Below are 26,529 nucleotides of genomic sequence, written 5' to 3'. Positions count from 1 at the left end.
ATGGAAAATCTAAGTGAATAATTGATGGAGGAGTCCTGAAAGGAGGAAAAAGGATGAAGAGCAGAGGTGATGGATATGACAGTTACCTTAATATGATCAGTATACTTGAGTTGAAGTATCATGGTGCACCCTATATGTATAATTATGTGTCAATTGAAAAAAATTTTAAATGTAGAGAACAAAGGTCAAGTATTAGTCTTACACAGAAAAGGGAGATTTTATCAAGAAAGATCAAAGATCAAATTCCCAATTAAGAGCAGTGAAGGTAGATTATAAAACTGTCCCCAGAGGGGCTTTCCTTGTGGGTTTGGTCCAAGGCACTGGATGTGAGGAAACTGAATGTGCTAGAGAGAGGGGAGGGAGGCAAAAGTGTACAGACAGAAGGATGTGGAAGTGTCTGTTTCGAAGATAGAGGAGGGGGCTGGAACCAAGGAATGCAGCTTCCAGAAGCAAGGAACCATTCTTCTCTGAAGGTCTATGAAGAACCAGCCCTGCTGACACTTTGACTTTAGCCAGTGAAACTGATTTCAGACTTCTGGCTTCCAGAATAATAACAGAATACATTTGTGTTGTTTTAATCTACTAAATTTGAAGTAATTTGATACAGTATTGATAGAAAATTAAGACAACTGCAGAGCACATCTAGCAGGAGGAAGGTGTAGAGCAGGTGGTCAAGATCAGGCATGATGGCCTGTGGTTGGGGGCATCGATTCAGAATCTCTGCTTGAGGTTCAAGTGGTGAGAAGGTTCACAGTGTGGTCATGGGAGTAGAGTGAAGCTGAAAGTTCATTTCACTGAATTAACTTGTTTCTTTTAAATACTTAGTTGTTTTAATTGATGATCCATATACTACAAAACATACCCTTTCAAAATGTACAATCTGGAAATTTTCAGTGTATTTTCACCGTTGTGCATCCATCATTACTAATTCCACAGTTAACTATTTGGTTTTCATTCTGTCTTCATGCATCACAGCATTTAAAAAAATATTCAATGTGTTTCTGTTTCAGCTCCATAAACTAAGAGGCATAAGGAGAATAGTTTTATAGGAATCTATTCTTGAATATAAACAGTTCTTCTGAGTATATTACTTACTAACTCACCATTTGATGAGAATCCAGAGTTGGCCGGTGGAGGCTTGCCTCCTCTTGGTTTGGCCAAGTTTGTGACTATGGTAGCGGTCAAGGAAGGTCTTTTCAGTGGAAGTCAGATTACCGAAGGTGTGGGCACATCCAGCCACAGAAGCACCCTGCTGGTTAGGCCTGGGACCAGTGGGAGAGCCTGATCCTCATCTCCAGCTGGACTACAGATAGGGCCTCTCTCACCTGACCTGTAGGAGTCTCAAGAGAGGTCAGTTCTCTCAGTTCATTGCCTCTCTGTCCTTTGCAGGGTACAAGGTAACCCTAGAGGGTACAGTCCAGCATAGTTCAGATCAGAACTGTCTTCCTTTTTTCTCCAGAGTTGGCCTTCCTTTGCTTCAGAATATTTTTCACAACTCTTAACTCAGAACCAAAACTTGACATGATCTGAAATTTTATGAAGCTGTTTATATTCTTAGTTAGTATGAATATTCAAACATATATTACTATGGAATATGTATGTAGGGTGTTACGTAAAATATAATATTAGGAGATTACCATTCTAAAATCCTAAAAATTCTGAATTCATACACAACAAGTGTACCCTCAAGAGTTTCAGATAAGGGACTGTGGACCTGCATTCTTATTTTACACCTACTACTCATCCTGGCTCCACAGGACCATATCCATCTCTATATTTACTATAATCCCCACATATTACCCCCTCAATAAACATGGCTGAGTGCCAGCCCCTTGCTTGACTGAATGCTGCTTAGCGGGATAAGCTTTTGCTGTGTGCAATGGTTGATTTTAGTTGTCAACTTGACAAGATTGGGGGAGATAAAGGAGAGCAGTGGAGGGGGTGAATTCAAGTATTATATATTTGATACATTGTAATAACTTTTGTAGCTACCACAATGTACCCCCACCCAGTACAACAACAAAAAATGATTTAATAAGAGTTTTAATGATTTGAATGTATGTTCCAAATAAAATTATGCTCATAGGAAAGGGTAATATATATAAAATTTGACAAGATTGGCGATACCCAGACAGCTGGCAGTGCATTATTTCAGGGCATGTCTGTGAGAGTGTTTCTGGAAGAGATTGGTATTTGAATTAGTAGACTGAGGAAGGAAGATTTGCCCTCACCCATGTGTGGAGGCTCCATTCAGTGATCTGAGGGCACAGGTAAAACAAATGCCAAAGAAAAGGTGAATTCTCTCTGGCTCTTGGGCTCTAAGACTCGCACCATTAGTCTCCCAAGTTCTCTGACCTTCAAACTTGGATTGAGTCACTTACCAGTTTCTCTAGTTCTCTAGCTCGCAAATGGCATATGCTAGAACTTCTCATCCTTCATAATTATATGAGCCAATTTCTCTAACAAACCCCCTCTCATCTGTCTGTTTTTCTATCCGTTCGCTTATCCTATTGGTTCTGTTTCTCTGGAGAATGCTGATTAATCCACTGGGCTATGGACTTGATACCTGTCTGTAGGGCACTAAATTAACATCGCTATGCTTGAGCATCATAATATTGCTCACAGGGGCAGGGACTCTGCCGACTGAGGTTAAACTGAGCATAGCAGGATGCTGAGGAGGGGATGGCAGCATGGTACAATTCTGATAGTTGCTTGTGGAAAGGGCCAACTGTCACCAGAAACTGAGAAGGCTTCTCTGCCAAGGCGAATTTATACTCCTTAGAAAGTCTGCTCCTTTCATTCTTTTTTCTTTGGTCGCACTGGGATTTGAACTCAGGGCCTAATGCTTTCAAGGTAGGTGCTCTTACCACTTGAGCCACTCTCCAGCCCCTCCTTTCGTCCTTGACCCTTGAGAAAAAATGAGTTCTTTCCTGAGGCCTACAAAAATGGGAGGAAAGGATCAGGTAGGCAAGAAGGAGCATTTCTTGTTTGCCTTAAAACAGTTTTGGAGTTTAGGGGCAGGATTGTCTGAGACCTGACACACTGGAAATTAAAATGTCTCTAAAGTCCACAGAATGTCTGCCTAGAGGTTTGGAGGCCACCCCCTATGGACTCTCAATGAATGACTTTATTGTGATACAATTTATGAAACTATTTGATGCTTTCCCCCCAAAATCTAAGCTGTAATATGAAAAAGAACCTCATAGTTATTTCTGTATATTTTGATAACAAGGGAAATGAGTGTTGATAATGAAAATAAAAAAAACTGCTGTTCATAAATTTGAACTCTTTGTTGCCTTTTATAAAAGAAGCCTCATATCAGGAGCTCATTAGTAGCTGAACTTTATTTTGTCAAAGGAAATGGAGTCGAGAGATTATGTTTCATCTTTAATATGGCTGTTCAATAACAATACCATTATCCTGAATTTCATATGAATTTAATTGAACCTTAACGAACAAGATTAGTTGTTTTGTGCAATTAGAATCCCATTTAAATAGGTTAGAAAATGAATAGGATGGTGAGTGTGATTGACTTAATTTTCCTGGAGACTGACTCACTAGGCCTCTTTCTGTTCCTAGGTTTTCTCTCCCCACTGACTAGATGGCTAATATTGTTTAAGAAGATGTTAGACTTGCCAGTTTTATTCCCCTAGGCCATAAAAAAATAGCCTGGGACCTCCAAGGAGGTGGAGGGCAAATGAAACTTGCCAATGGGAACAGGTTAGGGAGATCTAAAGCAGAAGTGCTCTTCTGGCCCATTTGCATACCTGACCTCCCTCCCTTCCCTTACTGAGATGAGAACGTAGATATTGAATAACATCTAAAAGGATAAGGAGGGATGGGCTTCATAGGCAGATCTGGGTACAAATCTCCCATTTATCATTTAATACCTTTGTGACTTGGGGGTTGTCCCTTGACTTTTGAACCTCAGTGTCTCCGTAAGTTAATGGAAAAAGGGTTTTTTTTTAGGGGAAATTGAGGTTTTTGGTTGGTTTTGGTTTTGTGGGGAGGGTTGTTTTTGTTTTCCAATGATGGTTATCAAACCCACGGCTTTTCAGGCATGCTAGGTAAGTGCTCTACCACTGATCTATACCCCTAGCCCAATGCCTATTTCTTAAGAGTGGTTGTGAGCATTCAATGAGAGAATGTATCTGAAGTATTTGGCCTTTCCTTAAATCAAACATAGGGGCTGCTACTGTTGTTATTTTTCTTCTTTATCATTATTACCATCATCATGATCAAGCTTGCAACTTTTGAGAGCCTTTATGTGCTGAAAACCATATAGCTCACCTAAGTGAGGCTGGAGTTTCTGGTTGACAATAAACTTTCCCAAGTGTTGCCCTAAACGTTGAATTTGAGGAAAGGAATGAGATGAGCGGGGCAATCTGGGAGGGTTGACATTTTTCTTGAGAGAGGAACAGGAGCTGGTAATTACTAGCTTGCTAGAGCAGAACAGCATGGTCCTGTGAAATTCCTGTAAGGGGTCACATAAAATCACTTTGATTCCCTCATTTGTTCACTGAGGGAATGTGGCCATCCCAATGGACCTTTCTAGCTCTGAATAACCATGATTTTGACTATTGCTGACTCTCCAACCTAATGGACCACATTCCAATGAGCCAGCCCTTGCCAAGAAATCCTTTTGACTCTCAGCAGAACTGGTAAAACTCCCTGCCGAGTGTTCCTTACCAGTAACAGTGACTCAGGGCTCTGGAATGGAGCTTCCTGAGACACAGCAGAGGTGAGAATGAGGTCCAATGTGATTTGGCTCAGCATTAATAAACATAGCCCTCCCCCCAATAAACTTAACACGGTACTGACCCAGGTGAGACAAAGAAAAATCAAAAGAATAAAATATTCATGTTCTCCTTAGTCACATCCGCCTAAAGGATTAAACAGGTTCTCAGTGACAAAAACAAAACATTATTATTTTCATTTTAATTTTAAGATGCTATTGTAACATGTTGGTCTCCTATTAAAATGCTGACCAATTATTTCTGAGTTTCCAAGAGGCATCTCAGATGTGCTTATAAATAAATCTTGGTTTCTGACTGGTGACTGCCCTTCTGTTTCTTCTCCAACATAAATTGTCCTCCAGACTGTGAGACAGCGTCTTTTTTCTGTGCCCTGTTGACAATGCTGAGACTATCCTTGGTCATGCAGAGAAATTGGTGTGGATGGTGCACTGTTGTCATGTCTAAGATACAGTGATGTGCTGCTGGACTCCTCCTGGCGAAGTTGGGGATTGCAGGGCTCCAACTGCCACCACCATTCTTTGCTGGCACTAGTGTAAACTGAGGTTGATCCCCTGACATCACCCTGTGCCAGTCCTGTACTTCTCTGAGACAGGAAGAATTGTCATCCTACCTTTGTTTCTTTTTCTGTGGTGGGTTTGTCCCAAAGTAGCGCAATTTCACGTACTCAGGCTCTCAAGGAGACTCTGTGTGCTGCCCTTTGGGGTTTTGTTTTTTGCAGCCCTTATCTGCATGAGGGATGGAGGTTCCGCAGGGCTGAATGTTGGAGGCTCTTACAGGTATGAAAAACAAACATTTACTCATTGCTTCAGTACAGGTAGTCTTATTACAGAGATAAGATGGGAAACTCAGCCCGCAGCTGTGTCTCTCAGTGTGGAGGAAGGTGGTTCCTAGGAAGAATCTCAGCCTCATGGAAACAGCTGACAATGGGAGGTTCTTCATGTGACCTGCTTATGCTGTTGGGCCCTCACCCTCAGCTCACTGACCTTTAACATTTTTTAACATCTGCAATCACCTTCTTCACCTTTCTTTCGAAGGCCTCTGTTGCCACATGGCCTCTGCTCCTAATCAACCTTCTGTGTTTGATTTTTTTTCAGCTTCTGCTCCTAATACCACTCAGTTGACTCTAAACATCCAGGCAGTTAGAATGAAAGAAAGTGCGAATGGATACACAGGGAGATGGCTCATCCGCCAGCACAGCGTTTATTGTGGAGAAGTGGCCCTGCGGAGGGGGACCCCAGTCGCTTACAGAGTAGAGGTGGATAAAAGAGGTGGGTGGAGAAGCCTCAAGAAGGTCACTAAATAGGATAATCCTCAATGACCCTCTGACCTTCCTGAGATAATGACTTATGGGTGGGTCATGGCTTAAGGCAGATGTCTATTTTTCTGTAGGGCCGGTTGGAGAGTTTTCAGTAAGTCACCTTCAAGGGGTAGAAGGTCCAGTTCCAATATGGCTTTCTTTTGTTCACTCTAGCATTCTTGTCTTTTGATATATAGGAAATGGTGTGCCAATGTTCCTCTATCTGCTTCGTGCTGAGCGGGGGCATCACAGTCTTTTAAGGGAAAGGGATATCAGCAGGGTTTTCTTGCTTTAGGCAACTGTAGTGGACTTGTTGGAAGAATAGAACTGCATTGATCTGTTTGTGAGTAGTGTCCTGGACATAACAGCTCCAAGACACTGTTAGGAGTAGTGTCTGCAGCATCTGGAAAACAAAGTGTTTGAAGAAGGCAAGGCCATGATGGGCAAAAATAAGGGGTCCCAGCAGAGGGAGAACCCAGGGCATCCACTTAGCCCAGGAAGACCACTGTTTCCAAAGTTATCAGTGGAAAGTTAAGTCTTCCAGGTTATGGATTTTTTTCTCTTTTGTTTATTGATCTATGACTGAAACCAGAGTTTTGGACCCAAGTCCCAAACTCCAAAGATTCCATATGCCAGGTCTGGCTACCCACCCCTAAATACCAAATAAAGAAGCATGATGAAGGCAGAGAAAGGAAGTTTATTACACAGCCCAGGACATGCTGTAGGAAGAGGCATAGTAAGCACTCAGTTCATCTTCAGTTATCTTTGGGGTACAGACATGAGCTATAGGTTTAAGCAGACAAAAGAATTGGGGTTAGGGGCAAAGGTATGCGTAATTAAATAGTCCCAGTCACAGGTGTGTTCTGGTTGCCCATTATCTCAGTCCAAGGATTCCCAGAGAGGTTCCAGAGAAGATGTTATCACTGTCATCACTTGAGAGAAGCGATCTGGTTCCCATGAGACAAGTGCTCCTGCTCCAGGGTAGAGCCTCATCATTGTAGGTAATTGTCCTCATTTGGAGAGGTGGTTTGTCCTTCAGATCTCTGCATTCCTTATGTGAAGTTTCAGTCCCTTGTCATAAAGATGTTGTTCTGTTCTTTCTGGGATCCAAGGTGATTGCAAAGTGACTGCAAAGGGAATGGCTTAGAGCAAAGACAGGTACAAAATGGAGGCAGGGATGCCAAGCTTCTCCTGTTTTTAGTTAATGTGTATGTCCAAGGAAGGAGACAGTGCTTTTCAGCAAAAGCAATTTGAGGGCCTCTTTCTTACATGACTACTACTTAATAATTAATCAAAACTCTTGGACAAGTTATTTAGGCTTTCTATACCTCATGTTTTTTTTAACTTCAAAATGGAGATAATAATAGCAGCTAACTTATAGGATTGTTATGAGAATTAAATGAATTAATACTTGTAAAACATATAGATTCTGCCACAGAATACATGCAGTAGAAGTATCCCTTCATTAAGATTTTTTTAAAAAAGGTCTGTACGTACTTAGTGCTTAATAAATATATGTGGAATAAATTAAATAAATTTCTTGAAGAATGACATTGGCTTTCTTAATTGTCCTTTCCCTACTCGAGAACTATTATTACAGGTTGCCTCAGATTCTCCTTTAGCCTTTAACTGACTCCCCTTGGGTCAAGTTCCCACATTACATTACCAGCAGGATGACTTATACAGATGGGACTCCCTAAAAGAAGCACCTGGGGTATAGTTATGGAACCATGGCTGAGGACATCACACTACACTCAAGAGCATCGTTTTTTCCAATGATTGTGTACAAACGCATGCACCTGACTCCTGCCTTAGAACAATTCTTTCTCAGAGGGTTCTTGGTCTCTCTTGCTAAGATACATGTGGTGGTCTCTCCATTGGTTCTTCAAATAGGTTCAGTAAGTATTCTCTTACTCTCAGTGGTAAATAAAATGCTGAGACTCTTGTTATACAGCTCTCTTCTTCCTCCTGTCATTCTTTGACCTTCTGTAACCCACAGACCTTCAGATTTCAGAAAATAGGCTTCTTCCTCTGTGTGCTACTGTGCATTCATACACATATACCTGCTTAGATGCTAAGTCGCTCCCTCTTTCACCTAAACATATTTGGCTTTTTATTTCCTAGCCAGAAGGCCACCTGAGAGCTGGTGATAACAATTCTGGGGCTGCCAATCAGAGATGGAGTAGGGCTTTTTAATACTCTTTCCTTCTGGCTCTTAAGAGCCAAGTTCCATGATAAGTCTAAGTTATCAGGAAAGAAGTTTTTCAATTTAATTTTTTTCAGGAAGTTGAATCTCTGAAGTCTCCCATGTTGAAAGGGAGCAGTGGAAGGAGCTGACAAGGGAGTCTTCATTATGTCAGTGGGCAGACCCAGATAATGGGGACAGAAGTGAAGTCTGAGGAGGGTCACAGGAAGATATGCAAGAGATAGAGCTATTTGCTTTGACTGTGCAGGCTGGGAGAACTGCTATCTGGAAAGCTAAATTATCACATTCTGGGAACTGCCATTTGATTATCCATGCCTTGAAGCCTGGGGAGCCCTCCAGACCACTTCTGGGCCTTTCAGGGCAGTGGTTCTCAATCAAGCTACATACCAGTATCACCTAGAGAGCTATTAAAAAAATAGAGATTCTTGGGCTATACTGCAGACCTTATAAATCAGAATCTCTTGGAGTTGGGGGTCTAGGAATCATGTGATGCTTTAATCTACTACAGAGGGTATGAATGCTGTCACGGGCCAGTCTGTGCATTAGGAGGGAAACAAATCCAATCCCACTGGATAGGATGCCATTCTGAACTAAAAAGTCAGAAACATTGCGACTTGTGGAAATTATGGGCCAAAGAAAAGCACTAGCTTTGGCATTCCAAGAGCTAAGTTTGAGTCTCATGTCTGCCACTAAGTTGGACTGCCCTCGCTATGTCATTCAACCTCTTTGAGCCTTATACTGTTGGTGGGAATGTAAACTAGTACAACCACTCTGGAAAAAAATTTGGAGGCTACTTAAAAAGCTAAACATTGATCTACCATTTGATCCAGCAATACCACTCTTGGCTATATATCCAAAAGACTGTGACACAGGTTACTCCAGAGGCACCTGCACACCCATGTTTATTGCAGCACTATTCACAATAGCCAAGTTATGGAAACAGCCAAGATGCCCCACTAATGATGAATGGATTAAGAAAATGTGGTATCTATACACAATGGAATTTTATGCAGCCACGAAGAAGAACGAAATGTTGTCATTCGCTGGTAACTGGATGGAACTGGAGAACATCATTCTGAGTGAGGTTAGCCTGGCCCAAAAGAACAAAAATCGTATGTTCTCCCTCAGATGCAGACATTAGATCAAGGGCAAACACAACAATGGGATTGGACTTTGAGTACATGATAAAAGCGAGAGCACACAAGGAAGGTGTGAGAATAGGTAAGACACCTAAAAAATTAGCTAGCATTTGTTGCCCTTAACGCACAGAAACTAAAGCAGATACCTTAAAAGCAACTGAGGCCAATAGGAAAAGGGGACCAGGAACTAGAAAAAGGTTAGATCAAAAAGAATTAACCTAGAAGTTAACACCCACGCACAGGAAATCAATGTGACTCAACTCCCTGTATAGCTATCCTTATCTCAACCAGCAAAAACCCTTGTTCCTTCGTATTATTGCTTATACTCTCTCTTCAACAAAATTAGAGATAAGGGCAAAATAGTTTCTGCTGGGTATTGAGGGGGTGGGGGAGAGAAAGAGGGGGTGGAGTGGGTGGTAAGGGAGGGGGTGGGGGCAGGGTGGAGAAATGACCCAAGCATTGTATGCACATATGAATAATAAAACAATAAAAAAAGTAGATATATGAAGAGAACATGTAATATGAAAGGCAGAGACAAAATCAAATAAGTAAGATTTGATTGGAGAATTGTAACTCAAAAAGAGAGAGACTTAAAAACAAAACAACCAAAAAACCCTAGCATTACCATCCTCAGGAAAAAAAGAGAAGATATTACATCCATAAAACAACACCAACTGCTTCGAAAAGGAACATTCATAGAAGCCAATTCTTTTTTTTTAATTTTTATTTTTTTATTATTCATATGTGCATAAAATGCTTGGGTCATTTCTCCCCCCTGCCACAGTCCCTTACCACCTAACACATTCAGAAACTATTTTGCCCTTATCTCTAATTTTGTTGTAGAGAGAGTATAAGCCATAATAGGAAGGAACAAGGGTTTTTGCTGGTTGAGGTAAGGATAGATATACAGGGAGTTGACATACATTAATTTCCTGTGCGTGTGTGTTACCTACTAGGTTAATTCTTTCTGATCTAACCTTTTCTCTAGTTCCTGGTCCCTTTCTCCTTTTGGCCTCAGTTGCTTTTAAGGTATCTGCTTTAGTTTCTCTGCATTGAGGGCAACAAATGTTAGCTAATTTTTTAGATGTCTTAACTATCCTCAACCCTCCCTTGTGCGCTCTTGCTTTTATCATGTGCTCAAAGTCCAATCCCCTTGTTGTGTTTGCCCTTGATCTAATGTCTGCATATGAGGGAGGGAGAACATACGACTTTTGGTCTTTTGGGCCAGGCTAACCTCACTCAGAATGATGTTCTCCAATTCCATCCATTTACCAGCAAATGATAACATTTCGTGTTTTCTTCTTCATGGCAGCATAAAATTTCACATTCCACCACATTTTCTTAATCCATTTGTCAGTAGTGGGGCATCTTGGCTTTTTCCATAACTTGGCTATTGTGAATAGTGCTGCAATAAACATGGTTATGCAGGTGCCTCTGGAGTAACCTGTGTCACAGTCTTTTGGGTATATCCCCAAGAGTGGTATTACTGGATCAAATGGTAGATCAATGTTTAGCTTTTTAAGTAGCCTCCAAATTTTTTCCAAGTGGTTGTACTAGTTTACATTCCCACCAACAGTGTAAGAGGGTTCCTTTTTCCCCCGCATCCTTGCCAACACCTGTTGTTGGTGATGTTGCTAATGATGGCTATTCTAACAGGGGTGAGGTGGAATCTTACTGTGGTTTTAATTTGAATTTCCTTTATTGTTAGAGATGGTGAGCATTTTTTCATGTGTTTTTTTGCCATTTGAATTTCTTCTTTTGAGAAAGTTCTGTTTAGTTCACTTGCCCATTTCTTTATTGGCTCATTAGTTTTGTGTGAATTTAGTTTTTAAAGTTCCCTATATATTCTGGTTATCAGTCCTTTGTCTGATGTGTAGCTGGCAAATATTTTCTCCCACTCTGTGGGAGACAATTTCTTTTGATGAGCAGAAGCTTTTTAGTTTTATGAAGTCCCATTTATCTATGCTATCTCTTAGTTGCTGTGCTGCTGGGGTTCCATTGAGAAAGTTCTTACCTGTACCTACTAACTCCAGAGTATTTCCTACTCTTTCCTGTATCAACTTTAGAGTTTGGGGTCCAATATTAAGATCCTTGATCCATTTTGAGTTAATCTTGGTACAGGGTGATATACATGGATCTAGTTTCAGTTTTTTGCAGACTGCTAACCAGTTTTCCCAGCAGTTTTTGTTGAAGAGGCTGCTATTTCTCCATCATATATTTTTAGCTCCTTTGTCAAAGACAAGTTGGTTATAGTTGTGTGGCTTCGTATCTGGGTCCTCTATTCTGTTCCACTGGTCTTCATGTGTGTTTTTGTGCCAGTACCATGCTGTTTTTATTGTTATTGCTTTGTAATATAGTTTGAAGTCAGGTATCATGATACCTCTAGCATTGTTCTTTTGACTGAGTATTTTCTTGACTATTTGTGGCCTCTTGTGTTTCCATATAAATTTCATGGTAGACTTTTCAATCTCTTTAATGAATGTCATTGGAATTTTGATGGGAATTGCATTAAAGATGTAGATTACTTTTGGGAGTATAGACATTTTTACTATGTTGATTCTACCAATCCATGAGCATGGGAGATCTCTCCGCTTTCTATAGTCTTCCTCAATCTCTTTTTTCAGAAGTTTATAGTGTTCCTTAGGAGGTTATTCACATCTTTTGTTAGGTTTACACCTAATATTTGATTTTTTTTGAGGCTATTTTAAATGGAATGGTTTTCATATATTCTTTCTCAGTTTGTTCATTATTAGTGTATAGAAATTTTATATCCTACTATCTTCCTATAGCTATTGATGATGTCTAGAAGCTTCTGAGTAGAGTTTTTTGGGTCTTTAAGGTATAGGATCATGTCGTCTGCAAATAGGGATATTTTGACAGTTTCTTTACCTACTTGTATTCCTTTTTTTCCTTCTTCTTGCCTAATAGCTCTGGCTAGGAATTCCAGTACTATGTTGAATAGGAGTGGAGATAGTGGGCATCCTTGTCTGGTTCCTGATTTTAGAGGGAATGTTTTCAGTTTTTCTCCATTAAGTACAATGCTGGCTATAGGTTTGTCATATATAGCTTTTATAATGTTGAGGTACTTTCCTTCTAATCCTAATTTTCTTAGAGCTTTTATCATGAAATGGTGTTGGATCTTATCAAAGGCTTTTTCTGCATCTATTGAGATGATGAAGTGGTTTTTGTCTTTGCTTCTGTTAATGTGGTTTATTATGTTTATTGATTTTCGTATGTTGAACCACCCCTGCATTTCTGGGATGAATGCTACTTGGTCGTGGTGAATAATCTTTTTGATGTGTTGTTGAATTTGGTTTGCCATTATTTTGTTGAAATCTTTTTTTTTTAATTTTATTATTCGTATGTGCATACAAGATTTGGGTCATTTCTCCCCCCTGCCCTCACCCTCTCCCTTACCACCCACCTCACCCCCACCCTCTCCCCCCCACCGCCTCAATACCCAGCAGAAACTATTTTGCCCTTATTTCCAATTTTGTTGTAGAGAGAGTATAAGCAATGATAGGAAGGAACAGGGTTTTTGCTGGTTGAGATAAGGATAGATATACAGGGCATTGACTCACATTGATTTCCTATGCATGTGTGTTACCTTCTAGGTTAATTCTTTTTGATCTAACCTTTTCTCTAGTTCCTGGTCCCCTTTTCCTATTGGCCTCAGTTGCTTTTAAGGTATCTGCTTTAGTTTCTGTGCGTTAAGGGCAACAAATGCTAGCTAATTTTTTAGGTGTCTTACCTATCCTCACCCCTCCCTTGTGTGCTCTCGCTTTCATCATGTGCTAAAGTCCAATCCCCTTGTTGTGTTTGCCTTTGATCTAATGTCTGCATATGAGGGAGAACATATGATTTTTGGTCTTTTGGCCAGGCTAACCTCACTCAGAATGATGTTCTCCAATTCCATCCATTTACCAGCAAATGATAACATTTTGTTCTTGTTCATGGCTGCATAAAATTCCATTGTGTATAGATACCACATTTTCTTGATCCATTCGTCAGTGGTGGGGCATCTTTTGCTGTTTCTATACCTTGGCTATTGTGAATAGTGCCGCAATAAACATGGGTGTGCAGGTGCCTCTGGAGTAACCTGTGTCACAGTCTTTTGGGTATATCCCCAAGAGTGGTATTGCTGGATCAAATGGTAGATCGATGTCCAGCTTTTTAAGTAGCCTCCAAATTTTTTTCCAGAGTGGTTGTACTAGTTTACATTCCCACCAACAGTGTAAGTGGGTTGCTTTTTCCCCGAATCCTTGCCAACACCTGTTGTTGGTGGTGTTGCTGATGATGGCTATTCTAACAGGGGTGAGGTGGAATCTTAGCGTGGTTTTAATTTGCATTTCCTCTATTGCTAGAGATGGTGAGCATTTTTTCATGTGTTTTTTTGCCATTTGAATTTCTTCTTTTGAGAAAGTTCTGTTTAGTTCACTTGCCCATTTCTTTATTGGTTCATTAATTTTGAGAGAATTTAGTTTTTGAAGTTCCCTATATATTCTGGTTATCAGTCCTTTGTCTGATGTATAGTTGGCAAATATTTTCTCCCACTCTGTGGGTGTTCTCTTCAGTTTAGAGACCATTTCTTTTGATGAACAGAAGCTTTTTAGTTTTATGAGGTCCCATTTATCTATGCTATCTCTTAGTTGCTGTGCTGCTGGGGTTCCATTGAGAAAGTTCTTACCTGTACCTACTAACTCCAGAGTATTTCCTACTGTTTCCTGTATCAACTTTAGAGTTTGGGGTCTGATATTAAGATCCTTGATCCATTTTGGGTTAATCTTGGTATAGGGTGATATACATGGATCTAGTTTCAGTTTTTTGCAGACTGCTAACCAGTTTTCCCAGCAGTTTTTGTTGAAGAGGCTGCTATTTCTCCATCGTGTATTTTTAGCTCCTTTGTCAAAGACAAGTTGGTTATAGTTTTGTGCCTTCATATCTGGGTCCTCTATTCTGTTCCACTGGTCTTCATGTGTGTTTTTGTGCCAGTACCATGCTGTTTTTATTGCAACTGCTTTGTAATATAGTTTGAAGTCAGGTATCATGATACCTCTAGCATTGTTCTTTTGACTGAGTATTTTCTTGACTATTTGTGGCCTCTTGTGTTTCCATATAAATTTCATGGTAGACTTTTCAATCTCTTTAATGAATGTCATTGGAATTTTGATGGGAATTGCATTAAAGATGTAGATTACTTTTGGGAGTATAGACATTTTTACTATGTTGATTCTCCCAATCCATGAGCATGGGAGATCTCTCCACTTTCTATAGTCTTCCTCAATCTCTTTCTTCAGAAGTGTATAGTTTTCCTTGTAGAGGTCTTTGATTTTTTTTGAAGCTATTGTAAATGGAATTCTTTTCATGTATTCTTTTTCAGTTTGCTCATTATTAGTGTATAGAAATGCTAATGAGTTTTCTATGTTGATTTTATATCCTGCAACCTTGCTATAGCTATTGATGATGTCTAGAAGCTTCTGAGTAGAGTTTTTTGGGTCTTTAAGGTATAGGATCATGTCGTCTGCAAATAGGGATATTTTGACAGTTTCTTTACCTACTTGTATTCCTTTTATTCCTTCTTCTTGCCTAATAGCTCTGGCTAGGAATTCCAGTACTATGTTGAATAGGAGTGGAGATAGTGGGCATCCTCGTCTGGTTCCTGATTTTAGAGGGAATGTTTTCAGTTTTTCTCCATTAAGTATAATGCTGGCTATAGGTTTGTCATATATAGCTTTTATAATGTTGAGGTACTTTCCTTCTATTCCTAGTTTTCTTAGAGCTTTTATCATGAAATGGTGTTGGATCTTATCAAAGGCTTTTTCTACATCTATTGAGATGATCAAGTGGTTTTTGTCTTTACTTCTGTTAATGTGGTTTATTACGTGTATTGATTTTCATATGTTGAACTACCCCTGCATCCCTGGGATGAAGCCTACATGGTCGTGGTGAATAATCTTTTTGATGTGTTGCTGAATTTGGTTGCCATTTTTTGTTGAGGTTTTTTGCGTCAATGTTCATTAAGGAGATTGGCCTATAGTTCTCTTTTTTGGAGGTGTCTTTGCCTGGTTTTGGGATAAGTGTAATACTGGCTTCATAAAATGTGTTAGGCAGTTTTCCTTCCCTTTCTATTTCATGGAACAGTTTAAGGAGGGTTGGTATCAGTTCTTCTTTAAAGGTCTGATAGAATTCAGCAGAGAATCCATCAGGTCCTGGACTTTTCTTTTTGGGGAGACTCTTGATTGCTGCTTCAATTTCATTTTGTTTTATAGATCTATTCAGGTGATTAATTTCCTCTTGGTTCAGTTTTGGATGATCATATGTATCTAGAAATCTGTCCATTTCATTAAAATTTTCAAATTTATTTGAATAAAGGTTCTCAAAGTTGTCTCTGATGATTTCCTGGACTTCCATGGTGTTTGTTGTTATCTTCCCTTTTGCATTCCTGATTCTACTAATTTGGGTTTTTTCTCTCCTCATTTTAGTCAGGTTTGCCAGGGGTCTATCGATCTTGTTTATTTTTTCAAAGAACCAACTTTTTGTTTCATTAATTCTTTGTATGGTTTTTTTGGTTTCTATTTCGTTGATATCAACTCTTATTTTTATTATTTCTCTCCTTCTATTTGTTTTGGGATTTGCTTGTTCTTGTTTTTCTAGGAGTTTGAGATGTATCATTAGGTCATTGATTTGGGATCTTTCAGTCTTTTTAATATATGCACTCATGGCTACAAACTTTCCTCTCAGGACTGCCTTAGCTGTGTCTCATAGGTTCCAGTAGGTTGTGTTTTCATTTTCATTGACTTCCAGGAACTTTTTAATTTCCTCTTTTATTTCATCGATGATCCATTCTTCATTAAGTAATGAGTTATTTAGTTTCCAGCTGTTTGTATGTTTTTTGTCTTTACTTTTGTTGTTGAGTTCTAGTTTTACCTCATTGTGATCAGATAGAATGCACGGTATAATTTCTATTTTCTTATATTTGCCAAGACTTGCTTTGTGCCCTAGGATATGATCTATTTTGGAGAAGGTTCCATGGGCTGCTGAGAAGAATGTATGTTGTGTAGAAGTTGGATGAAATGTTCTGTAGACATCTACTAGGTCCATTTGATCTATTGCATATTTTAGATCTTGGATTTCTTTATTGATTTTTTGTTTGGATGACCTGTCTGTTGATGATAATGGGGTGTTAAAGTCTCCCACAACCACTGTGTTGGCATTTATATATGCTTTTAGGTCTTTCAGGGTATGTTTGATGAAATTGGGTGCATTGACATTGGCAGCATACAGATTGATAATTATTATTTCCTTTTGGTCTATTTCCCCTTTTATTAGTATGGAATGTCCTTTTTTATCTCATTTGATCAATGTAGGTTTGAAGTCTACTTTGTCAGAGATAAGTATTGCTACTCCTGCCTGTTTTTGGGGGCCATTGGCTTGGTAAATCTTCTTGCCTTTCATCCTTAGCCTATGCTTATTTCTGTCAGTGAAATGGGTCTCCTGTAAGCAACAAATTGTTGGATCTTCCTTTTTAATCCATTTCATTAAGCAGTGCCTTTTGATGGGTGGATTAAGTCCTTTAACATTAAGCATTAGTACTGATAGGTATGTGGTGATTCCTGTCATTTAGTTGTCTTAGTTTTTTGAAGGTTTGATTTGTGTATCCAAGTTGAGGTTACTCTCTACTGTCTTGCTTTTTCTTTTCCTGTGGTTTGGTGCTGCCTGTCTTTACATGGTTAAGTTGGGTTTCACCTTCTGTGTGCAGAATCCCTTGAAGAATCCTTTATAGTTGTGGCTTTGTGGTTACATATTGTTTTATTTTCTGCTTATCATGGAAGACTTCTATTGCTCCATCTATTTTGAATGATAGTTTTGCTGTGTATAGTATCCTGGGGTTGCAGTTATTTTCATTCCGTGCCCGGAAGATCTCACCCCATGCTCTTCTTGCTATAAATGTTTCTGTTGAGAAGTCTGATGTGATTTTGATGGGTTTACCTTTGTATGTTACTTGTTTTTGCTCTCTTACAGCCTTCAATATTCTTTCCTTAGTTTCTGAACTTGTTGTTTTAATGATGTTATGTCGTGGGGTAGTTCTATTTTGATCTGGTCTGTTTGGTGTCCTGGAGGCCTCTTGCATCTGTATGGGAATATCTTTCTCTGGATTTGGGAAATTTTCTGTTATTATTTTGTTGAAGATATTACACATTCCTTTTCTTGCACCTCTTCTCTTTCTTCCATGCCCATGATTCTCAGCTTTGGTGTTTTGATGGAGTCAGTGAGTTCTTGCATTTTCTTTTCACAGATCTTGAGTTGTTTAATTAATAGTTCTTCAGTTTTTCCTTTAATTACCATTTCATCTTCAAGTTCTGAGATTCTGTCTTCTGTTTGTTCTATTCTGCTGGATTGGCCTTCTGTTTTGTTTTGCGGTTCTGTTTCATTCTTTTTTCTGAGGTTTTCCATATCCTGGGTGGTTTCCTCTTTAATGTTGTCATTTTTTGTCCTGAGTTCATTTGTCTCTTTATTAATCATGTTCTCTGTTTCACTTTGGTGTTTATACAGTGCTTCTATGGTTTCCTTTATTTCTTCTTTTGCTGGTTCAAATTCTCTATTGTTGTTGTTTTTGAATTTCTTGAGTGTCTCCTGTACATTTTGGTTGACCACATCCAGTATCATCTCTATAAAATCTCATTGAGTACCTGTAGTATGTCTTCTTTTAAATTATTCATAAGGGCTTCATTGGGTTCTTTGGCATAGTTTATCTTCATTTTGTTGGAGTCTGGTTCTGAGTATCTGTTTTCTTCATTTCCCTCTGGTTCCTGTACTAATTTTTTGCTGTTGGGAAACTGGTTTCCCTGTTTTTTCTGTCTTCCCATCATTGCCCTTGGTGTTGTTATTTTCCCTGTACTGTGTAATTAAGTATTTTCTGGCTGTAATAATAGCACTAGTGATCTTTAGAGTGGAAGGGTTAGAGGGGATGGAACGCAAAGAAGTTAAAGGAAAAGGGAAAAACAAATAATGAAGTAGAAAGAAAGAAAACCAAACAAAGCAAAGAAGCAAACAAAAAAAGTTTCAAAGATATAAACAGGGAGAGACAGTGTACTAATCAACCGTAAGCTGTAAAGGCATTAGAGAGACAGAGAGAGGATTGAAAAGAAAAAATAAAAAGAATAAAGATAAGAATAAAAATAAAAAATAAGTAAATGAATGAAAAAAATATATAAAATTTAATAAAAATAAAAAAATATAAAAAAATAAAAAATAAATTAAAAAAACAAACAAAACAAAAAAAAACTTCCAAGTTCAAATGCAATGAAGTTTCAGTCTTAGTAATTTTGGTGTTTTTCCCTCAGCCTCCAATCCTGGAGATGGTGCCTCAGATGTTGTTCTGTAGTTGTCTCATGAAAGGGGTAACATAAAATAGAATAAAACCGCAGAAAACAAGAAAAACCCACAAAGTGTCCCAAGTTCAAATGCAATACCGTTTCAGTAAGTTTTTCAGCATGCAGGTGTAGTTTGGTTGTTTTCTCATCAAAGGTAGGGAGAGAGAAAAAAGAGTCTGGAGACAGGTCTGTGAATGGCTATCGGAGGTTGTGTCTTGCCTGCCTGCTGCTGTCAGCCTGCTGTTGCTGGAGGCATTATTTATGCAGATCTCTCGGTTGAGCTTAGCACTCACCTGGACCCTCAGGCTTTGTTTACTCAGAGTTCTGTGAGTGATGCCACTGCTACAAGCTTTCCCCTTTCCAAGAACATTGGGGGAGGTGACACTGCAGCTTTCTCAGTCTGGTGTGTTTATTTACAGCTCAAGTGGGAGGTGGGTCTTCCCCCCTCTCCTGTGGAGTTTTCCTCCCTCCGCCACTCTCACAAGTTTTCCCACTCCTGGTCGCTGGGCGTGTGCCCCTGCTCCCGCCCTCTCCAACCAGGCCTGGCTTGTTTATTTCCAGTTCCAAGAAGGATTCCCCTCCCCTCCTCTTTGGTGCACAGGGTGCTCCACCTCTTTGCTATGTGTACCTTTATTGTTCTTATTGCTTATTACTCAGTTTCTCTCTTTTCCCCGGGTGGGGGTTGGTCTGTCCAGGGGGCTTATGCTGATCTAGCCCAGGGTTGTCTGTGGAAGTATCACACACCATTTAGCTCACCTTGTGGTCCGCGTCTTCCAAGCCATCTGGGGGCCAGCGACTGGCGGTAGCCTGGGGGCCCTCCTGGTTTTCTGTTCAACATGAAGTGGAGATGCTCTGTGCAGGCTGGAGGATTGGAGGGGTCAAAGTTTTGCCTCTTCTCGGTGGCCTTTCCTGCAAGGTGTGTTTCCAGCATCTCTCCAAGATTTCACTTTAGGAGGCATGCTTTCTGCTTCCTCCCTCTAGCTGCCATCTTAGAAATCCCCCCCAAATGAGTTCTTAAAAGTTAATATAAGATTATCTGAATTTCTTTAAAAAAAAACCAAAAACAAAACAGAGTGATACAGAAGATAAAGTGAAAGAGGAACAAAAAGATTTTTATACAAATGAGTCTCAGAGTTAAACATTCAAATAATTAGAATTCTAGACAGGGAAAAACAAGTAAGAATTCACAGTTGAAATAATTCTAGAAAAATTTCCAAACTTATGGACATAAAAATTTAAATCCTAAGGTTTCATTGAGTACCCAACATTCAGTGAAAAAACACCTATACCAAAGTCATCATTTCAGAAATTTCAGAATTGTGGGTCTAAAAGTAAGCCCTTCTAGGTTTTACTCAAAGAATCAGCTATTAGAATGGCATGAACTTTTTCAAATGCATGAATAGAATCTCGAAGACAAGGACATAAAGAGGAGAAATTATTTCCAAACTTGAATTCTATATACAGCCAAACTATGAACTTGGTTTGATATAGGAAGGCATTTTCCAGCCATACAAAGACTTTAGCTTTATTTTTAATTATCGGGTCTCCCTATGTAGCCCAGGATAGCCTGGAACTTGTAACCCTCCTGCCCCAGCTTTCTGAGTGCTTGTATTATAGGTGTGCACTACCTTGCCCAGTAAGACTTTAGTAATTTGCTTCTCATGTGCCCTTTCTTAGAAAGCTACTGGAGACTATGCTTATTGAAACAACAGAGCAAGCCTCCTCCTCCAAAGACATGGTTTTCTAGTTGTACTTCATTTGCCTGTTCAGATCTCTTCTCTACCCTTCTCTGGATGGAAGGAAACATATCTCTATGGAGCACATTTCCTGGTCTCCCTTGCTGGCTGATCTACCCTTCGTTTTAATTAATAAAGGTAGTGGCAGAGAGCATCAAGATGGGACTTAGGCTGCTTCCTCCCTGCTGAACCTCAGAATGACAGATGCTGTTTCTACCTAAGACCATGATTCCTATAGGGTGACTCCTTTTCTATGGCTCCAGCTCTTAACAGGTTCAGATAACTGTCTCCTCCTTTTGCTATTATGGCTTTTCACTGCTGCTGTGTAGCAGAACTAGAGATCAACCAGTCCTGATTCAAATAAGCCAAAATGCTTTGGCATCTGAAAACAAAAGAATGCTCACTGTCATAGAAGGTCCTAAGAAGAAGACATAGCCAGAGGACAGACTTGGAGCTGAAATAGTAATCAGAATGTAAAAAAGAGCAATTGAGAAGTAAAAAAATTCTGAAAAGACAAAAAGTTGTACTAGAAAGGAAAAGCAATTGTAGTATATACTACATGGCTTAGCTATAACACTTCTATAGTCATTGAATGCCATTCTAGCCAAAATTACCGTATGACTCACTGGAAATAGAAGTGAAGAGTGATGTGTTTGTGGTGACAGCTGGTGATTATAGTGGCCATAACTGAGATTTACATCCTCATCTTTCACAATTAAATGTCAGTAATTTTAAAACTAAAATTAAAGTAATAGAATATACTATAGACAGCAGAAATAATATTGTTTAAAGTAACGCCAAAAGAATAAACTAACTGTCTTTGGGAAAAGCAAAGTAGTGCAATGAAGAATTGCTGGTGTGTGTGTTTTAAACAGACACACAAAACTATTTTCTCTACACTATTGTCAGGTGCATGTTCAATAAAAGCAAATCTTTCTTTAAAAGAGAAAAGCAACTAACTTACCAATTTTTTACTTCAAATATTAGAATCTCCCAAACCTTTAAGCTGCCTTCCAGGAGAATAGAACCTAAGACAAAAAAGGTTCAGCAACAAGTTGGCTTGGAGAATGGGAAGGCTTTGTTTGTGCCATCCTACTGGGATGGCTGAGGACTCACTAGTGACAGAGAGGGGCAGCAGATGGAACCTACACCCAAGAAAGCTCAAAAGAGAAATCAGCAAAGGACACGAGCAGAACAGGCTGAGCTGTTCTAGACATCAAGAGATAACCCCAGAGGAAGGAGCACAAGAATTGCACAGAAGGCAAGGTTCTGTTAACAGGGCCTCAAATCTGCTGCCAAACTCTCACAGCTAAAATCCCAAACTGGGGCACGAACTGTTACATAATCCTCATGATCACAAAGAATTATGGAACTTTCCTCAGGGGAGGAGGAAGAGCTTTTCTTAGCAGTAAATTCTGAAAGAAATATCTTCTGTGGGGTTGTTATAGGACACATTAAATGTTGTAAATGACAAGACCCACAGAGATTATGCTACAGTAAGTATAAGGATCAGTTTCCTATGGCTTCCTTTGACAAAATCCCAAGGCAGAGTTTTATAGGAATGCATGTAAAAACTAATAGCCTGTATATGGGCATGCAAGAGGAAGTGCTTAAGGATGTCTGGCTGTGGAGCTAATTATCAAAGGTGGAGATTATGTGTTTAAAATCTGAGGAACATGGAGACTGGTGTGAACAGCGATGAAGCAGATTCTGAGAGCAGTTGTAAAGCTAGAGAGGCAAAGCAGGAAAGTGAGAGGAGCATTATGTAGGAATGAGAAGAACCAGGATGTCTGAAGGCTGCTTGGAGAGGAGTCAATCTAAGGTTTAGACAGAAAGCCCTCTGCTTCCCCAGAGACTAAGAAGAAGCAAGGGAAACCACTGAAGGCTTAGCTGCTGTCTTGGGAATGAAGCACCGGGCTGGAACGGGCTGGGTCTACTGATTCTGCAGGGGTGGCTTAATTGTGTGCTGTGTCCTTTTCAGTGTATTCTTACGCACTGAGCATTCTAAACATGACAGAAAGGTTATTATGCCTTTGACTTGCTTGCACTTCAAAAGGTGACATAAGAAACCAGAGAGCCTTTTGGATTCATTAACCGTAAAAGTGTTGTGGGAGTTAAGAGGGTGATGTTTTATCCTGATTTGGAGGTTGGAGAGACTCCTGGAGGAGGTGGCTTTTTGATTTAGACTTGAGGGATTGGGAGTACATTGACACTAGTGGCATCCCATGTAATCCACAAGGACTCAGGGACAGGAAAGATAACAGTAGAGGCTGTAGTCAGGTATGAAGGAAGTGCACAGAGATGAAGATTGAAAACAAGACCAGGACATGCTCTGGAGGATGCCGAATTCTGGGCCAGACGAGCAATAGAGCACTCAGCGGTGGACACCAATTCTCATGGGTAGTGGCAGGGCTACAAATTCAGTAGCAGGGTGGTGGTGGTTGATGTGTGTTAGGAAGTTGACTTCTCTCTTTCCTATGTCCATTGCCTAAGTACCATATCTAGTGTCCTGATCAGCCAGACTGGAATCTCCTTAACAACTGCTAACTTTAAACTCACACTGTGAGTCCAGGCATTGTGTTGAAGGCCTTATATTTATCTTCATTCAATGAAGTAGATTCTGCTTTATTATACTTTAACATAAAGGCTGATAACCCAGGGCATTTTGCTGAAAACCACATAGCTGGTAATGGTGAAACTGGGATCAAGACCCACACATGCCCTTGTCAATTAGCCCTCAGTACTCTCCTTGAAACACCAGCCCGTTTTTTTTATGGACTCACTGAACCCAGCAATCAGGTGCCTCCTGACTGCCACCAATATGACATCTCTGGAGAAGGATGCTGGGAAGGTCAGCCTGCTCATGCAGAGGGGTTCCTTCGCTGGAGGCTGGCTGGGGATCAGCTGCTGGGGTAGCAGCAACTTTGGTCTCCTGATCTGTTCTATTTGCCCCTCTTAAGCTCTGGGAACTCACCCAGTTGCCTTTAAAGTCCTCTTTCTAAGGAAAGGGGCCAGAAGGACAGTTGGTGACTGGCTACATTTTGCTATGATATGAGAAGGGCCTCTGGCCCTCCTCTTGGCTTTTAGACATTGAGGTGAAGCAGGGCTAAGCTTTGCTGTTCTAGTTGAAATCTAGGAGTTGTTGTTCTTAGGGACCATGACCTCTGAAACTCTAAGTTTGTACCTGCTGAAGAAGGGATTCATGTCAGTGCAGACATTAACCATGAGATTTTCTGTTCTCAGTTTTGGTTTGGTTCAGGCTGGTATAGAAAGCAATAATATGAACTGTTTATGATAATTCCTACTCAGTTACAAGAAGCCTGACCACAGGACCAGCCTTATCAGGCAGACAGTGGGCACTGAAGTTTCCCTTCACTTCCTATCATGGCACCGAAAATTTGATAACTAGAAACCTGTAACATTTTTTGCCATTGGAGCGTCCTATTAAAAAGCAGATGCTCCTGGCAAAGACTATCTTTTAAATACTGATTGCCTGACTTCTCAGCTAGGAATATCTGTAAGAGTAGTTACGGGAAACCAGGAGTAAGACAGGTAAGTGTGTGGGATAGAGGAAGGTTGAAGAAGAATACAAGAAGCATGGAGGGAGGACATCAGAGAATCTTGAAGCCCCAGGGAGAACTCTATGTCACCATGCCAGTGAGAACAAGTGCCAAGATTGCAGAGGTTCTTGACCCGAAAAGGCTCAGGAAAGGAATGAACAGACAAGAGACAAATTAACAGGACCAGAAGGCTGATGAACAACTGGCAAATTTATTTTTTTTTTGCATCAGGCTTATAAGCAGTACAAAGTAGAAAGTTATACAATGTAAGAAGAACTTCTATGCCTGGGAAACAGGGCCCTCGCTCCAACCTCCCTGGTTTCGTAAACAAAACCCAGACCTCCCTAGTTTCACCTAGTTTCATATACACAAAACCCAGGCCTTGGTTGCCAAGGATATGTTGCCCTTTTCCTAACCTTTCTGTCTTGCTCATACTAAACAAATACCTTCAGGTTATTAATGTGTCTATTCTCCAGGCAAAGAAAGCCACTCCATGTTCCCTCAAGAATCCCAGTGAGAGATGTGGTACACCTGCAGTCTCTGACCTTGTCTGGATCCTGGATGATTGTGGATCATGGCTCCCAACAAACAAGGTCTAGGGTTTAAATAAAACAAAACAAATTAATCAAAAAAGTTATCAACCCAGTAATAGGAAGGTAATTCATCCATCCTTCAAACCTATAACACTAACCTGCTTCCTGACTTTGTGCCAGGCACTGGGCCAGGAGCTAGAGGACTTACTTAGAGAATTTGCATTTGTTCTTTTCCTTCCCTCAAGGAGTTTCTAGTTTTTGTGGAATTAAGAGAGAAGAGATGAGACTCGAGTAAAGATGACCCCCAAACAAGCTAGTAAGTGTTAAGGCTCACAAGAAACAGAAGCAGATAGTGCTATGGGAATTCTGAGGTGGGTGAGTGCAGCGATACCAGGCAAAGCTTCCTGGAGGTGGTGGCATCTGAACCAGGCCTTGAAGAATGGAGCTAAGGAAGAGCAGCTGGACATAGAAAGGGAATATGGAGAGAAAAGGAGACAGGAAATGGCAGAGAATATTAAGGGACTAGGCAATGACCTGGACTTTATGGAGCTATGAAGGAAACATTGGGAGATAAGGTGGAAGGGCTCTGGGTTTGACTCTGAGAAGTCTTGAGGGTTTTGGATCAGGATGGACTCTGTTCTCAGGAGGGAGTTTGCTTTGCTGTTGTTCTTGGGCAGTGCTCTATAAGACATACAGATGATAGAAAGGGAGGAGGAGGGAGGGATTTTTAAGAGTTAGACAGGCCTAAAGGGGATTTCTGGTTTGTTTTTATTTTGCTGAGAAATTTAGAGCAAGCTACTTTTTCCATTTCTAAAAATCTGTTGCTAGAGGAAAATATTTAACATAACTAGACCTAAAATGTTCTCAAATACCAGTGAACCCCATGGTACACTCCAAATTTTTTAGCCTTTGAGAGTTCCAGAAAGTGTAGAAGCAGTGTCCGTTTCAATTCTCCAGTGCCCTACCTGGCAAAGAAAGGCCAGATTCCTCTGGTTGGTGGGCCTGCAGTTGGAGGAAGTGACATGGAGGACCAAGTGATTCTTCCCACCTATGCTCTGTGTCTTGATTGTACAGAAAGATTCTAGTCTTAGTGGGGAGATGAAGCCCAGAAGAGGCTTAAGGTGACTTCTGTAAGAAGCTCACTGTCAAGGTATCAGAATTTAAGAACCTTACTTAGCCACGTGTAGTTTCACATGCCTTGAATCCCAACACTTGGGAGTTTGAGGCCACTCTGGGCTTTGGAGCTACATAGTAAGAACTTGGGGTGGGATGGGGAAAGCTGGCTTTTCGTTTTTCATAACAATGAAAACTTGGAAATATAACAGCCTCTCTGTCTATACAGATGACCTCAGCTTCTCTGTTCCTCTTGCATTCCACATCAATGCATCAGCAAATCCTGCTGGTGCTATCTGAACTCTGCTCTGAGTGCTGGTAACACCCTAAGGCATTCTCTGAATCTGACTCCTTATCACTCCACAGCTCTTAGCCTAGTTTAAGCTACCCACGATATTCTCTTTCTTATCCCACCCAGTCTTGCTGCCTCCTCCCCTGTGCTTTCTGCATAGCAGCCACACTTGTTCTTAAGCCATTCACCTCTGCTTACAGCTCTCTATTGCATTCTAGTACACAAAATAAACCTGAAGTCCTTACCCCACACATAAGGCCCTGTGATTGCGCCCCTCTACCTCTCTGACCTCACTCCCATCCCTTATCTCTTGCTTGCTCTGCTCTGCTCACACCAGTCCCTGTGCTGTTCCTTAGTCATGCTCCAGAACATTTCTGCTTAGGATTGTTTCATTTGCTATTCCTCTACTTGAAAGTCTGTCCTTTCAGATTCTTGCTGAACTCATTCTCTCTTGCTAGGTAACACCTAAACATTCCTTAATCAAGAGGCATTTTCTGATCTCCTATTCATAAAATAATATTC

General features: G+C 40.3%; 1 pseudogene; it reads left to right on the top strand.

Annotated features, from left to right (window-relative positions):
* Positions 1-5,805: 5,805 nt before the first annotated feature.
* The window catches only part of LOC109677787 (citrate synthase, mitochondrial pseudogene), a 135,859-nt pseudogene continuing 115,135 nt past the window's right edge, over positions 5,806-26,529 (top strand).

This window comes from Castor canadensis, chromosome 13 (genome assembly GCF_047511655.1).
Source record: "Castor canadensis chromosome 13, mCasCan1.hap1v2, whole genome shotgun sequence".
Taxonomy (NCBI): domain Eukaryota; kingdom Metazoa; phylum Chordata; class Mammalia; order Rodentia; family Castoridae; genus Castor; species Castor canadensis.
Note: the sequence above shows the minus strand (reverse complement) of the source record. Positions and strands in the feature narration are given on the sequence as shown.